The sequence below is a fragment of the Scleropages formosus genome, chromosome 8 (assembly GCF_900964775.1).
Source record: "Scleropages formosus chromosome 8, fSclFor1.1, whole genome shotgun sequence".
NCBI classification, from domain to species: domain Eukaryota; kingdom Metazoa; phylum Chordata; class Actinopteri; order Osteoglossiformes; family Osteoglossidae; genus Scleropages; species Scleropages formosus.
In genome coordinates this window covers 5,607,342-5,622,150 of record NC_041813.1, presented here as the reverse complement: position 1 = coordinate 5,622,150, position 14,809 = coordinate 5,607,342, and the positions used below count along the sequence as shown (strand labels likewise).

Here is a 14,809-nt window from a genome sequence, read left to right as displayed (position 1 = left end):
CGTCACTTCTCAACTAAAATGACAACATTTTCATCCAAACATATTTGGCTATTTGATAGCGTATAAACCAATAGGAAAGAGCTTTATGGTGCCTCTAGCCAATAATACTTGATCAGAGGAAGACCTGTGATGTAATTTGACCGCCAGTTAAAATAACCAATAATAGCTTGTCTCGGTAGCGTTGACTTACCAATGGGTGGTGAGAACAGAACGTACTGTCCCTCCCCTCGACCTGGACGTTGAGCTTAGGGAGAACTACAGTCCGTCAATGGAGGATGAACGTCATGCATTTGTAGCATTTAGCTAGTCAGCGAATTCAGCTCTATTTTTATGTCTCATATTTTCTGTTTTGAGCCCCCAGACAGATTGGAAGCTCTGCTTTTTTGATTGTTGGGGTCAGCCGACGGAGTGACAAACATGTATGAAAATCCCCGCAACCAAAGTAGACGAGAGCTATTGAAAGGGGGATCACTCGTGTGAAATCCAATCTCGGGAGCTAGCATCGTAGCTAGCGAGCGCGCGAGCTCCTGCTTTGCTAGCTGTAAAGGAAAAAAGAAAAACGACAGCAAATTTAACCACTAAATCCTCCCCCTGCAGCCTGGAGTAGCGTTTGGAAGGGTTTTAATCTCCACTTTGAATACGTAAGTACATTGGTTCGGACAGAACAGAAGGCGTTATTTGTGAGTGAATGCGACTGCTGCCTGCTGCTTGTGATTTTCGAAACACCACCACCTCGGCTAGTCTGACGTACAAAATACCTTTGGCCTCTTAGTTTGGACATTCAGCGTATATAAATAAGTGTCCTGGCTCAGTATAAAATGAAACTAGGAGGCTGGGTGGGAACATCACTTGACAGCTGTCATCTGAATTCAGCATTGTGATTAGCTAATGCTGTTAGCTGTGTGAAGCCTTCACTGAAGGCAGGTTCGTGAACTCGTTTATTTACCCCTCCCCCCTGTCATTTTTGGGGGGTTAAATACTTGATCCGGATTTACCAAGGTAATAACTTTGATACTAGATCATGCAACGAATGCGGTCTCAAACAGGAACAAATACGTACTACAAGTGATTGGAATCCAGTGCGGCGTTCGCATCGTTACGTAATGTTTAGTTGGTGTCGTCTAAACAGAATGCGTGCTGCTGTAACTGTGATGTAATAGCTGTTCGAAGGAGTTGAGCGTTTAAACGGCCATCATGTGGGTTTTTTTTTTTTTTTTTTTTTTTTAAACCCCCCCCTCCCTTTGGTGTTATTTGTTACACAGCACACACCCGCTGCGCGTGGGTCGGTCGGAGGGACGCGCGTGGCGTGGTGGAGAGCGATCGGGACGAAGACCCCAAGCAGCGGCTCTCCGCGCCCCTCCTCCCCATCCCTATATTTAGATAACCCTTAACTAACTGAGGCTTGAGCTCTCTGCAATGGATGTGCCCCGCTTGTTGTGTGCGACGGGTCTCCTGTTTATTCAGTTGTTTATTATTAGATTTCTTGAAAGAGCAGATCCGTAAGGAAATCGAGTCGAAGGCCAGCCAGCCATCACTGATTTTTGGACGTGGTGTGTCACGTGATTATCAATTCAAGGAAACAGTTTTTCATCTAACAATGTCCCTGGAATCAATGGAACATGTCGATTAAATCACTTTAGCGTGTTGAAAGTGCACCATCAGCTGGTAAGAGTGTTTCATCAGTTGATGTGCTTGTCTGTCTCATGCAGAATTAATATTGCTGGTTATGGAAAGAGTTTTGGTTTGTCTTTCCCGAAGCAGACCTTCAGGCGAGGTAGGTTTCTTACAAAGCATAAATGCATCAGAAATGCATATTATCCATTTTTGAGCTTACAGAATCAACCATGTGCGATATTTTCCCACATGAATTATGGCAGTGTTTTCATTTTACCATTAAGTGACAAGAATGCTCACTCAGGGTGTCCTGAAGTATTTTATGAATACATTTATTGGTTGCCTTTAAGCATATCTATTTTTTCATATTTATGGCACATTCTTAAAACCTTGACAAAGCAAATGTGGTCAGAACAAGAGTTGAGGCTTGATTGCAATGATGAAACTTTATCTCTGACATTTATTTTTGTTGCTGGCTCAAACATATGTACGCACAAACGAGCATGTATGAGTGACACAGAGTGAAGAAAATTTGAGTTGTTTTTGGTTTTGTCCTAGTCTTTTGGCCATTTCTGCACTCATTTGGCTGTTACTGCAGTGTTTTGCCCTCTACTCTTTAAGTCAAGTGATGCCTCTGTGTTTAAGACGAACACTTCCATGCTTTAAATAATTGGAGTTTCTGAAAAATCACAATTTTTGAAGCACCTGTCATCCATACACTTACTTTATAAATACCAGTAATAAAAGGCACCCACAGATGTTATTAATGAACTGTTTCCACAACAAGAGTGTTAAATTCCAGGTCTAATACATCTGTCCCTCACCTGTTTAAGCAAGTGACTGTAGGTTAAGTATAAGGTTTATAATAAGAAATAGGAAACACTTGGAAGGGTAACAGCTGCTCCACCTTGAACATGGACCTCAGTGACCAAAATATGTGCCCCTTGTTGAGTAAAGCTTGAATTTGATCACTTAATGGGTTAGAAAATGATTGTGGAGCTTTTTGGAGACGCCTGAGATTTAACTGCTTTGGTTTGCAAGAGTGACTCAACGAATGTATTTATGAATACATTCACAATGAATCTCCCAATTAATAATGCGTATAGTAATGTATACATATAAATTAGTTTTACTAAACAAAAAACCTACCCGCTTGGCTGGAAGAAGAGTAATTTGTCTTGACTGTTTTGTAAAGTGGACTATGATAAATTTGAACTCAACCCACTAACCACATGGTTGACATGGTTATTTTTATGCTTACATTCTCCAAAATAGTATCTTCTCTTGAAGGTTGTAAGGCCTTCAGAAGTGTAGAAGTATGAGCTGAAAACCGATAGCAAAGCAAAAGAAGTCACATTGAGCAGTATGTGTTTGGAATGCTTTGTGCAAAAATGGACCCTTTGAATGCTGGGATAACTACACTAGGACAGGCACCAAAGGGTTCCTGGGGCCTTGTGTCTGGGCTTCGCTCAGCCTAACCCCCTTGCTGCTGCTCTGATGTTACAAGGGCAAACCAAGGACGTTAAAATAATGACATCAGGAGGGTTTTTTCCCCCACAAAGCAACTTTAATAGAGATCACATTTTTTCAAGAATTCTGGATTGTGTGTAAGAAATGGATTAATAGAGAAATGGAGATCCAGTAAAGGGATTATGGAGTGATTTTGTGGACGGGTTTTTGTATTATAACGGTTCTGCAAATCAGAGTATTGGAAACCTATGAGAACAGTTTATACCATTTGCTCAAGCTAGGCCTCGCCAACAGTTCTGTGGAGCTCCTCCTTCAAATCCTTTTAGTGTAGAGTTAATCAGATCAGAATCCGGTTTTGGATATTGTTGTACATTTTGTCCCTTTTTCTCTATTCTTTCTTGTTTCTCTGAAATGTTCCTGCATAATGTCAGGATGTGAAAGCTAAAAGGTGGGGTGGTTTAGAGGAAAAGTCTGATGTGCTGTCAGCACAGTGGAATGGAAGCAGGTCTGTTTACTGCAGCTGGTCCCGGCGGCTGTCTTCAGCATGACTCTTAAGGCTGCTGACATTGCAAACACTGTACGACGGCTCATGCATGCATGGGATGGTGTTAGGGTGGGGTTAGTATTCTAGTTTTTGGCAGTAACGGCTGAAGTCAAACATTGTATATGCTTTTGGGAAGCAGCAAGAATTCCTCTCGTGTGCTGATTTCCGCAAAAAAATCACTTATGCACTCCAGTGGTTGAGGACGAATTTAGATATTGATTGATGTCACACCAATCTTGGTATTGTGTGAAAAGTCTTTATTCCGTCCTAATAATCATTTGATTATTTTTTTCCCAGGATATCTTGTGTATCGATTTCTGCAGCTCAGATTTAATACGCTGTGAGAATTGAGAGTGAAATTAATTAAAAGCCACCTTCTCTCCTTTATCTCTCTTGGTTGAAAGCCAATGATGTTCTTGGATCAGGATCACATCTGTGTACAGTTACGATATGAAGGATGGTGCAGGTTTCCTTTGATTCAGTCATTTAATGATGAAAAGAGTTTTCTTTCAGGGTTTTTTCCTTCCCTGAGGAATACCTGTAGAACATTGTCATTCTCGTCTTTGCCCTAGCATGCTACTTAGAAAATACAAGGAGTGAGGGTGTTTTTTTTTTTTTTTGGCAGGGGGGTTGGTTTGTATCTTTTGTGAAAGTTTGCTGTAAGCATTCCTTGATTATTAATTAAATTGAGTTTTATTACAGCAGTTTTTTTTTTTATTTCTATAAAGTAGTTTTTTCTGGTCAGACATTGTGGTTCACTACTTCCATAGTCTGTTCCCTCTTCTAGCTAATCTCAAGATAATGTCTGCTCCGCCTCATTCTGCCTTCTTTCTGTACTCCCCATATGCACACAAAATGATCACTCATTATGTTCCTTTTCTCACAAGCTGTGGAGCTTACACAAAATCAGGTATGCTACTGATCTTCTGACATTTTGGTGGGTTTTGAAGACTCATCTCTGTACTTGCTGTCTTGGAACTGTGTAAATATCATCTGTGTTACTGTCACTTAATATCTTACTGTGTTCCTAATTCTTGCTTGTTTGTAATAGGCTGAACATGCATTTAAGCTTATTCTTACATTGTTTAATTTGTTAAATTGTTGTCTAGTCCAGTCTTAAGTTGACCTTATAGATTCTTACCATATCATTGTCCTATGACTTTGTAAAAATGTTGCCTTTCTGCCAATGTAACGTAAGTTGTCGTGGACAAAGGTTTTAACAGAATGAAAAATAATGAATAGACAACAATACTGAGTAATATTGACACGGTAAAGAAATAATCAGTTAATGCATGGTTTTAAACCATATTTCATTGATAGAGGTGTTTTTGAGTGCCTGTTAAAAGTGGGGGATTCAGTGTCAAGTGTTTGTGTATAATATTTGGTTGCAACATGTTCAGCAGATTTCTTAGTTCATAGCTAAAGCATCTGTTTAGGTGCCTTTTTCTTTCGTGGCAAGAAATGTTATTGGTGGGATGCTGACTGGGAGAAAGCAGCATGTGTCATGTACTTTTGTTTTGTTTAGGAACCATAAAAAGCAAATCCCGCTCATCTCAATTTTTTTTTCTGTGGTTTCTGAAAGGTCAACAGGGACGCTAAATGTTAAGCACAGAAAATAGTGTATATTTTAAGCAAACCATGTGATTTACCTGTAGCGCTAGTTTCTCTGTATGCAAATACCCATGCATCTGTTTTGTTGCATATGATGTAATTTTTGGTGAAGTTGGTTTTTTCTTGGGCCCTGAAATCAATGGTTGTGTGTTTGTTACCAGTAGGTTGTCTGGATCAGGTGACAAGGACCTCAGTCTGCCTCACACTGTCTTTGTGTGTATATTTAGAATACACAGTGTGTTTGGAAGATATTAGAGGGTATGTGTGTTTGGAAAGAACTGCAAATGGTCAGTGGTTTACACATCATGGCAGTTTTTAATGTAGTCATGGCTCTGTTGCACCAGGTGATGTGTTTGGTGATACCTCCCTTCCTTTTCTTTCCCCTCTCTCCCCACCCCATGAGCTCAGGCTTACGATGCCAGAACAAGTGTTGACGTGAGGTCTCAGAATAACCCGGTGGTGAGTGTGTTGAGTGTAGGGTCAGTGATAAGTAATAGGGGAGATGGGTGTGTGTAGAAAGGGGATGACTGCCCTCCGAGGGACAGGAAGGAGAGACAAAACACTGACTTGCTCTTCTCTACACATGTGCCTAACAAGGTGAGACCCAGAACCGTGGCTCTTTGGTCACTGCTACTGTAACACTGTCTTCTAGTTATTCTGTGGATTTATGGCTGGTTGGAAAATAAATATATAATCTTTCTTTGGGTCTGTGGAATATATTGTTTCCATTTAAAGAGAAAAGTAGGGACTCAAACTGAGAGAAAAATAGGCACACAGTTACATTTTTTAAAATGACCAAAAAGGGCATTCTTACTTTCTAAACTTGAAAGGGCTGAAGTTGAAGCCTGCATGCCCTCCTCCTCTGTACAGGATTGAAACAGGGGTTAGACCGGTTAACAGATGGTACACAGTCTCAGTGTCTGCAGATTACTGAAGTATTTCATCAGGTATATTTGTGTTCCATTCATTTTAGATTTGTCTAACACTGGTGAAAAACCAGCTAAACCCATACCCTGCTGGACATGGTTTGTTTTCATATAGATCGGGCAGGGGAGGGAGCAGAACCCCCAGCAGAGAGGGGAGGCTGAGTGATTGACTCACGTGCAGTCCGGATGTAAACAAGGACACGTTTTCAGGCCAGCTGTCATTTTGTTGTTCTCTCTCTGTACACCTTAGTAGTATGGTACATTTGACTTCAATATATATAAATTCTCCACTTGGGGCAATTTCTGAATCAATGATTAGCATTAATATAAAATATTATCTTAATACTGTGTGTGTAGTACTGCTTTACGAAACTTTTTTTTTATTTCTTAAAGTAGTACAGTTGCGCTCCAAGTTTTTTTTTTTTTTCCATGTTTTTGCGTAGTTTTCCTTGTACATTTTACATAAGCTGATGTTTTGGACAGACTTTTCAAAATGTATATTTTAATTTTAATTTGTTTATGTATCGCATGCTGTTGCCAAATATGGCCATTTGCAGAAGTCTTACTTCTTATGCACTTTTTTCAGTATACCAGTGCAAGATCAAAACACATGATATGATATTTTGATCTAGTAAATAATATCTTGGTTACACAAGGTACAATGTCATAAACTTTGCTCTTTTAAGGAGCATGTTAGATTCATGTTAAAAATGGTGTATTTCACTTTGCTGAATGGATCTGTAAAGAGGATAGTTATGGTGTATAAGGTGCTAATCTTTTTTGACTAGTACTTGTTAAGCAGTATGGAGAGTTTCATTTAAAGCAAGATAAAAAATAGTTTTTTTTTCCGTTCATATAAAAAAATATTTTCATTCTCTCAAAACTGCAAGAAAAATGTTTTTGTCTCCTCTTGAAAATGCCAGATCTTTTGATTAATTTGATTGCGACATCAGTACGATGTGTCACATTGGTGAATTGTAGTTATTCTTGTGTTTTCGTTGCATAATTTTTGAGCTATTCCTTTAAATTTATAAATAAGTCTTTTCAGCATTAATATTACAGGAACATTGTTTTTGGCTGCTGTAAGTGTTTCACTGCGTTCTGTCTTAGGATCTAATGGCTGTTTTGATCCTTTTCAGTATACCATTTGTTATTACTAATGTAATGATAATTATGTTTAACAAATATCAAATCATTTTTATCTCCTCCAGAGCTGACAGGCTTCTTTTGCTTTAAAATGTACAGTAACATGCAGTTCTTTGCACTCGGAGGAAATTACATGACACTAGGGTTCTGAGAACATTTCTCCTTTATACACACATCTGATAAATATCATAGGAAAAAAGCATATTACTACATGTTTTACATTAATGGAGCATTTCATTGCTGGGCATGTTTTGTCCTGGTTTTTAAGAGTTGGTGAGCTCTATATTAAATAGGGTGTAGAAAGGGCCTGTTCTGAAGCCTTAGCATTCTTCATCTGACATTCTTGGTATCAGTAATTTTTTCCGCCTTGGTAATGTGAGCCCATGCTGCCTATGATTGTTTTTAAATTGATACTGTCAGAGTGAAGCCATCAGACTGTTTCAGTGAGATAGGGTCTAGTATGCTGAATGGCCATGGGCTCAATTCCTTTTGCAAAGCTACTGTTCCACTGAAAGGGAGTATTGTTTTCCCCCTGTTACAAGTGTTGATTTTCCGCTCTGTGAAGGGATAACATTCCAGCAGAATGCTGTGTGAGCCACAAGTTGAAGTCCTTCCAAGTTTCTGTATGCGAGATTGGATTGAAGAGGCCTTCACCCCTGGCCAAAACTGGGAAAACCACAACTATGACCTTTGTGTGTGTGTGTGTGTGTGTGTGTGTGTGTGTGTGTGTGTGCGCGCGCGCGCGCGCAGGAGTACACACATGCTTTACATGGTAACCGGCCTGTTGATTTTGTTGCTCCCATTGTGCACCTTTAGGATTTCTACAGCCCCCTTTTTTTTTCTTTTTACCCTGCCATACATGACCTATACCATCCTCCTTCCATTAATCTTGCAATCCTTGTCCCGACCACTTCGTGTATGTTCAGAGCTGCGGTTACGTTGGTTAAAATTGCCTCATTGTTAATTGTCATTATCATCATCAAGACAGTGTAAGCAACCTCCCTGTGTACTTGGTAGTTTAAGGTCATAAACCCTGTACTGAAAAGGATTACAAGTGGAAGGAGTAGCAAAAGTTCCACAGTAAAGCAGCAAATGAATGCTATATTGGCAACAGTGCACAAACAGAAGGTCCACAAACACCACACCCCTTCCTGTGGTCCTGTTGACTTGAGAGCGATTAGGGTTTTGACAGAGTCTGGACACAACTCAAGAATTAAAGATGAAAGCAGCACATTGTATGCAGTTCATCCATGGTAAATGCTCAGAGGAGATGAGAGAGATGGTCCACAAGGACTCAGAGTACTTGAAAATTTTGGGAAATGTCAGATGAATTTTGTCTCCCTCTCTTTATTGGTGCAAGGTGGTAAAGGACATGGTGTTAGTTTGAGTGATAATGCCTCTTGGCACACTGAAAGAACTCTTCAAAAGCTAATCATCTGCTGCATGGATCTAATGAGTGGATTAGCGAATTGAGTTACTATGGTGGCTGCACTTACTGTAGGTCTTCTGTTCTCGACGTGGCTTTACTTACAGGCATTTTCTGTCTTCCTGTGGCAGTTAAGGGTAGGAAATTGAAATAGACAGTACCCTCTTCACATATGTGAAACCCCTGTGGGGGAAAGTGGCTTGCTTTTGTCATGTATACCACCCTTTATCGTGCAGAGGTATCAGGCTATGGTAACCATGATACTTTGTCTTATAACTGGATCTGGGCATATGACAACTCAAAAAATGTGAAACTTCAAGATCCAAATAAAAGAACATATTACTATGATAAACATTTGACTTTTCAGATTTAAAAGATTTTTGAGCTATTTAATCAAATGATCACTATTTTTTTTTTCTTGATTGTTTTAGCTCTGCTAAAAATCCCCAACTGAAAAGATCACACTTTTTTGTAATTGGCTGCAAATAGACTTTGCAGCTAAGTGGTACTTTGATGACAAGGTCCTCTAAGTCTGTGTGATGCAGATTAAGGTGACGAGGGCTCCAGTGTCAGATTTGTAGCCATTGTGTACAGTGGTGTGTAGTTCCTTTTTTTTTTTTCCCTGACATACGATTTCAAACATTACTGTGACCCTCATTGACTTGTTAGGTCGTTTAGCAGTATTGACTTGCTTCTACCCATGTACTGTACACCTAAGGGATATGCATGTCTGCACTCTCATGACCCTTTTGTGTTATATTATTTTTTTTTGTCTGCTCAATGACTGCAGATGATGAGGCTTTTACATCTCCAGGGTGTTAATTGTTCTTCCTTGCCCCTGTCAGCTGAAATAAATAGAGCAGTTAATGGCCAAATGTTGGCAGTACATTTGAATTTTAGTGTATTTTATCTGAGGATACTCTTGGTGGTATGTCAGGTCTTTCCAGTGTTTCCACTCTTTGCGTTGAATGTTGCATAGGCTTGGGATTGACCTTTCTTTCTTGGCAATGCTCTGACACATTTCACGCAAGGCTGTTGTGGCATATGTTTTGGTTGTAGTTATACTTCACTTTGGGTTCTGTGGCCCATATTTGATTATATCACTCTTGGAAAGTGCTTGTTTTTTTCTGTGTATTATGTTCTCTATGTTATTCATGCTTTTGGATAGATAAATGCTTTATTGATCCACAGTGCTTGAATGAAGGGGCCCATTTTAGTATCTCTCCTTCCCCATATTCATTTTGTTTGCTGTAGTAAGAGTTGTCAAATGAATGGCAACCTTTTGCTTGTTTAAAAAGTTCTTTTTAATGTAAAAATGCTAAACATAAGTATCATCAATCCATCAGGAGAAGGTTCTTTAGCTACTATGTGCTCATTTATTGGGTTGAGTGGTGGGAGAGGATGTTTGGTTGTTCCCATGTCTCCTGTTGGCACAGCTGCTGTTAGGCAAATGCAGGCTCTGTCCAGAGAATTATATGGGGTGTGAACCAGAACCGTCACCAGCATCTTGTGCCTCAGAAGCATGCAGGCATTAACTTATCTCTGCCTCAGTCAAGGGAACATACCTTATTTGTACCACCTGGAACTGGCATGGAACTGCAGTACTTGTTGAAATGAGCAGGGATGTTTTGAGAACTGAGCAGAAAGGGCAGCACAGATAGGGACAGATCTATGGAGTTCTTCCATGTCCTTAATCAGTTATTTCAATCAAACGCTCTTTAGACATTCAGTCAGAATACTAACAGAAAGGAAATAAATCCAAGATTTTTGGAACACGCACACACACACACCCTGAATCACAAGGGAGTGGATTGCCTGAAGTCAAAAGCTGCTGGCTGCTACCAGTGGGTCATGATTTGAGAGTGGCCAGGGCAACAGGCCTTTCAGGTTAGTGTTTGGGAGAGTCAAAATGCCCCCTCTTTTATCACACCCACCCCTTGCTGGGTGCTCTGTGTGAAATTGCCCTTGTAAGGGCTGGTTGTGGGATGGAGGGCAGTTAGTTCTCTGCTCCAGCCCAGGATGGCGGCGAGAACAGACCAGTTGCGTTGAATGAAGTAAACGCATGTTTGGAGAGGAGCACTTGGAGTAGCTTGGCAACGACGTTCTGTTTACTTTATTTTTAGAATACGGTGTCGTTTCTTTGGCACGCCAGATAAAACTGGGGGTATAAGTCATAAACGTGTGTTGTCAGATGAGCTAATCCTGAAAGGGAAATGGCCCCTGCTAATTCATTTTTCTACTCATGGATGTGGTGCAGGGCATCTCCTTGGTGGGTACTGAGAAAAAAGGTGCTTTGGCCACTGACACACTCCCCTCAGAATGGATTTTATTTTACCACCTTTGTGAGAGCACAAACTTCCTATGCATAGATAGCTGCTGTGGCACCTCTCCTGGGATATTTCTCAAGGCTTTAAATTCTCAGACCCACTAAAGATCCTGAACCAAGGCCTATAAAATCGGGGTTTGGGGACCTTTAGGTGTTTGTAGATGCTATCCAACTGATAATTCTTGTTGATTTTTAAAAAAAGAAAAAAACTGTACATGCTTTGAAGGTGCTGCATCCCAATTACCTTTGTAATGATTTTACTTTATAAGGTAAGCTACTTTATTGTCACTGTATTGCACAATACAGTGAAATTCCATATGGCAACCCTCAGGAGAACAGCAGCAGAAAGAACACTTGATAGAAACAACCAAATAAGTAAGTAAGTAAGTAAATATGCTACTTTGAAAAGCTTGCAAGTTGGTAGTCTTCTAATTCGCATGAGAGCCTCTGTTTGATGTACTGGTAATGACCACAGGCTATATTATATAGCATGACTGCTGAAATGAAAGTTTGTCTATTGAACAATAACTGGTCACGGGCATCAAAGAGGGAATGGTCTGGTAACTCCTAGGTGGCAATATGCATTCATGTGCAATGTTCCAGAATTTAGGGAGGTTTATTTGTTATTTCAGGCTACCACAAATTCACTCCAGGCATTAATAAGGTAATCAATGTGACATCCCACATCTGTGAGCTAAATCAAATTCCTCAGAGCTCATTTATGGTATTGACATGGAATTTTGATCAAAAAAAATCTTTGCACTATTATTAGCTGCATATGTAATTATGACTAGTTGATGCAAGAAGCTGAAGCGTTGCTTACTCGTGGATTTGTTGATTAATTTTTGAAATCTAACTCCCCCTGGACTGTTCAGTCTACCACCCTTTAACTTTAATTTATTTGCTCATTTGAAAGTGTATAGAAGTTATCAAAGAAAAGTTGATCTGTAAACACAATGCATTTGCTGTGGGCATTTCAAAGGGCATGGCATATATGGTCAGTCTTATACGTCAAGCATTTCTCTTCCTAAGAAGAGAAATATATTGAATATATTTTTTTGAGTAAATTCTCTTAACTTTTGTGTGTGGTTGTCTGACTGTGATGGAATCAGACCCAAATGTCTGATGTTTTTTTTTTTTGTTTTTGTTTTTTTTTTTTATTGTGGGTATAAGGCAGATATTAAGTGAATTTTGTGTTTACACAAGCAACACAAAATTACAAAATGACCATTATAGGATGATATGATCTTGTAGATGTGCTGTCCAGTTTTTTCATAATTAATGTTTTCCATGATGTTCAAAGTAAGAGTTCTCGAATGCAGTTAGTGTGGAGTTGAATTTACAGAACAGCAAATGCATTTGTAATATATATTTTCTGATGTAACATTAACCTGTTTTACAGTAAAAGTTGACTTAGTTCAGTAATGATAGGAAAAATCTCTGGTAAGACTCATGAGACTGAAGGTTTTGCATTAGTACAGAGTAACTGTATATCAAGAGGACAACTGCATTATAGAACAAGACAGACAGTTTTCTGGCCGTTTTTATTTTGTGGTGTTGATGTGTGATGCCAGCAGAGGGCTGGAAAAGATAAAACTGCCATTAGATGAGCATTCTTTGGTAGGTTTAACCAAAATTCATATTTCAGGTTTTAGTGGTGCAGTGCTCTTTAGTTCCAGCAGAAGCCCATTGTTGACTCCTACAAAAGCATAGTGACATCAAGTTTTGGAATGTGTTCAGTAGTTAAATAATGCAGTATGGTTGCATCCTCACCACAACTAAAAGACATACCTCAAGTCCACCAGAGTTGGTTTCTTGTCTCCATAGAAACCACCCAGCAGCCACTCCAAGAAGGGTAACCATAGAAACAGAATAAACTGCAGCATCATGGTGGTTACATCATCACAGTGCTAAAGACACTATGGGCACATTTTCTACATCTCCCTTGTGTGCAAGATGGACATTTGTATAACTAGTGTGTGTGTAGATATTTGTTGGCAATTGTGGGTTAAAATGTTCAGCTCTTACCATGTGTCTATCCCCCCCCCCCCCCTTTAAAAACACGTAGTCATCCATGAATGCTTTTTTTTGTCCAGGTGAACTATTTCACATCACGAGAAAATGGCTTTTTATGTTTATTAAACACTATTCTCTGTAACTCACTCTAAATATATCTGGATACTTAAAAACAGGGTTGTCACTCTTGTATGGAACCAAAAACATAGCATTGAACTTTGTGTATTAAAACTGCATGCACTAAACCATCTTAGCATATTGACTTTTAGGAGGACTAAATTTACTCAGAATTTTTGCATTCTTTTCCAGTGTCTGCACTTTGTTGATATGCCCGAATTCTCCATCTTATGAGTTGTACAGAGTTTGTTTACTTAATATAATGACACAGTGATTCCTCTGATGGAAGAGTCCCAAAGTTATTCTTAATCGTCAGGTTGGTTATTAAACTGCACAAGTTACGAATATTTGTTTATTGGCCATTTCCTTCATCAAACGTAAGATAGAACAAAGCTGAGCCTTTTTGGCAAGCAAAGTGAAATAACTGGCATAACAGTAGAAGATGCTTATGTGTACCATTGTGTAATATGTCCAAAAAACTAGACACTATATGTACATATATGGGACAGCTGGTAGCGTAGTAGAGTTACTGCCTTTGGACCCAAAGGTTGCAGGTTTGAATCTCACCTCCACCTATCATACCCTTGAGCAAGGTATGTACCCTAAATTGCTCCAGTAAAATTACCCTGCTCTATAAGTGGATAAATAATTGTAAGTATCTTAACATTGTAAGTTGCTTTGGAGAAAAGAATCAGCTAAATTAATAAATGTACTTAAATGTGCATATCCAGTGTTGCTCATTTTCCAGATTATATTGTTAATGATTTTTTTTTTTTTTTGTTCACAATGTGAAAATGAATTCAAAAGTTGAAACTGGATGAAGCTGGAATATTTGGAACAAAGTGGTGTAAGTTGACTTAGCGATCACAAGGTTTGTAAATTCAGCTGTTTGTCCCTCACTTTCCATTGCCAAAGAAACACTTCAAAGGGACACCCTAATTTCCTGTTACCGTGTACTATTGGTTTATTTAGGTCTGTTTTGTATTCAAGTGCCTGGCGAGCGACTTTGTTTGAGTTTGAAAAGCATTTAGACATCCATAAGCAATGAACGATATTATTAGGTTGCATGTGTTCTGTCATGGTAATAGCAGAACATGATCAAAGGTGGGAGAAGTGACTATTAGAGTCCATGCAGTTCAGACATAAGGTACAGCTGTTCATCCTGACAGTGTATTCACATGCAGTTTTACATCAGATTAAATGTACAAATCTGATGTAAAAGTCTGATCCCGCAAATCTACAGACCTCAGCTGAAACTGGGGACTACAGGACTGAGGGCTGGTGTGTTGCCCAGTTCTGTGGGCTGTTGGCTCACCTGGTTTTTCTGCTGGCTTTACTGAAGTCTTTGGAATGTTTTTATCTTGACATCCTTCCCTTTAGCCCACACCAGAGGACCCCCCTTGATCTGGGCAGCTACATCTTTGAGAATTTCAATTAGGGCTATCTTCTGCTTCCCCTCCACTGTGCTGCCACAAGCTCTGCTCTAAGAGGTTGTTCCTTCCTCTTGAGAGTGTTGGGTAAGGAAACTAAGGATGTGTTGCCCTGAATGAATAGTGAAGGTGTGACAGTGTTTCCTGGTTCCTGGGTGCTTTGCTTGTGCAAGGTTGTAACCT

The 14,809-nt window shown here is 39.5% G+C and overlaps 1 protein-coding gene across 3 annotated transcripts in view; it reads left to right on the top strand.

Moving 5' to 3' along the window:
* Nucleotides 1–232: 232 nt before the first annotated feature.
* Nucleotides 233–14,809, top strand: part of ppm1ba (protein phosphatase, Mg2+/Mn2+ dependent, 1Ba) — a 38,249-nt gene continuing 23,672 nt past the window's right edge. For 2 of the 3 annotated variants that reach the window (XM_018725046.2, XM_018725043.2), the window contains exon 1: nt 233–641. The gene's annotated coding sequence lies outside the window, so the exon portion shown is untranslated. Of the gene's footprint in view, nt 642–1,443; nt 1,666–14,809 lie in introns of those variants that run through there. The other variant, XM_018725045.2, reaches the window with a different exon arrangement.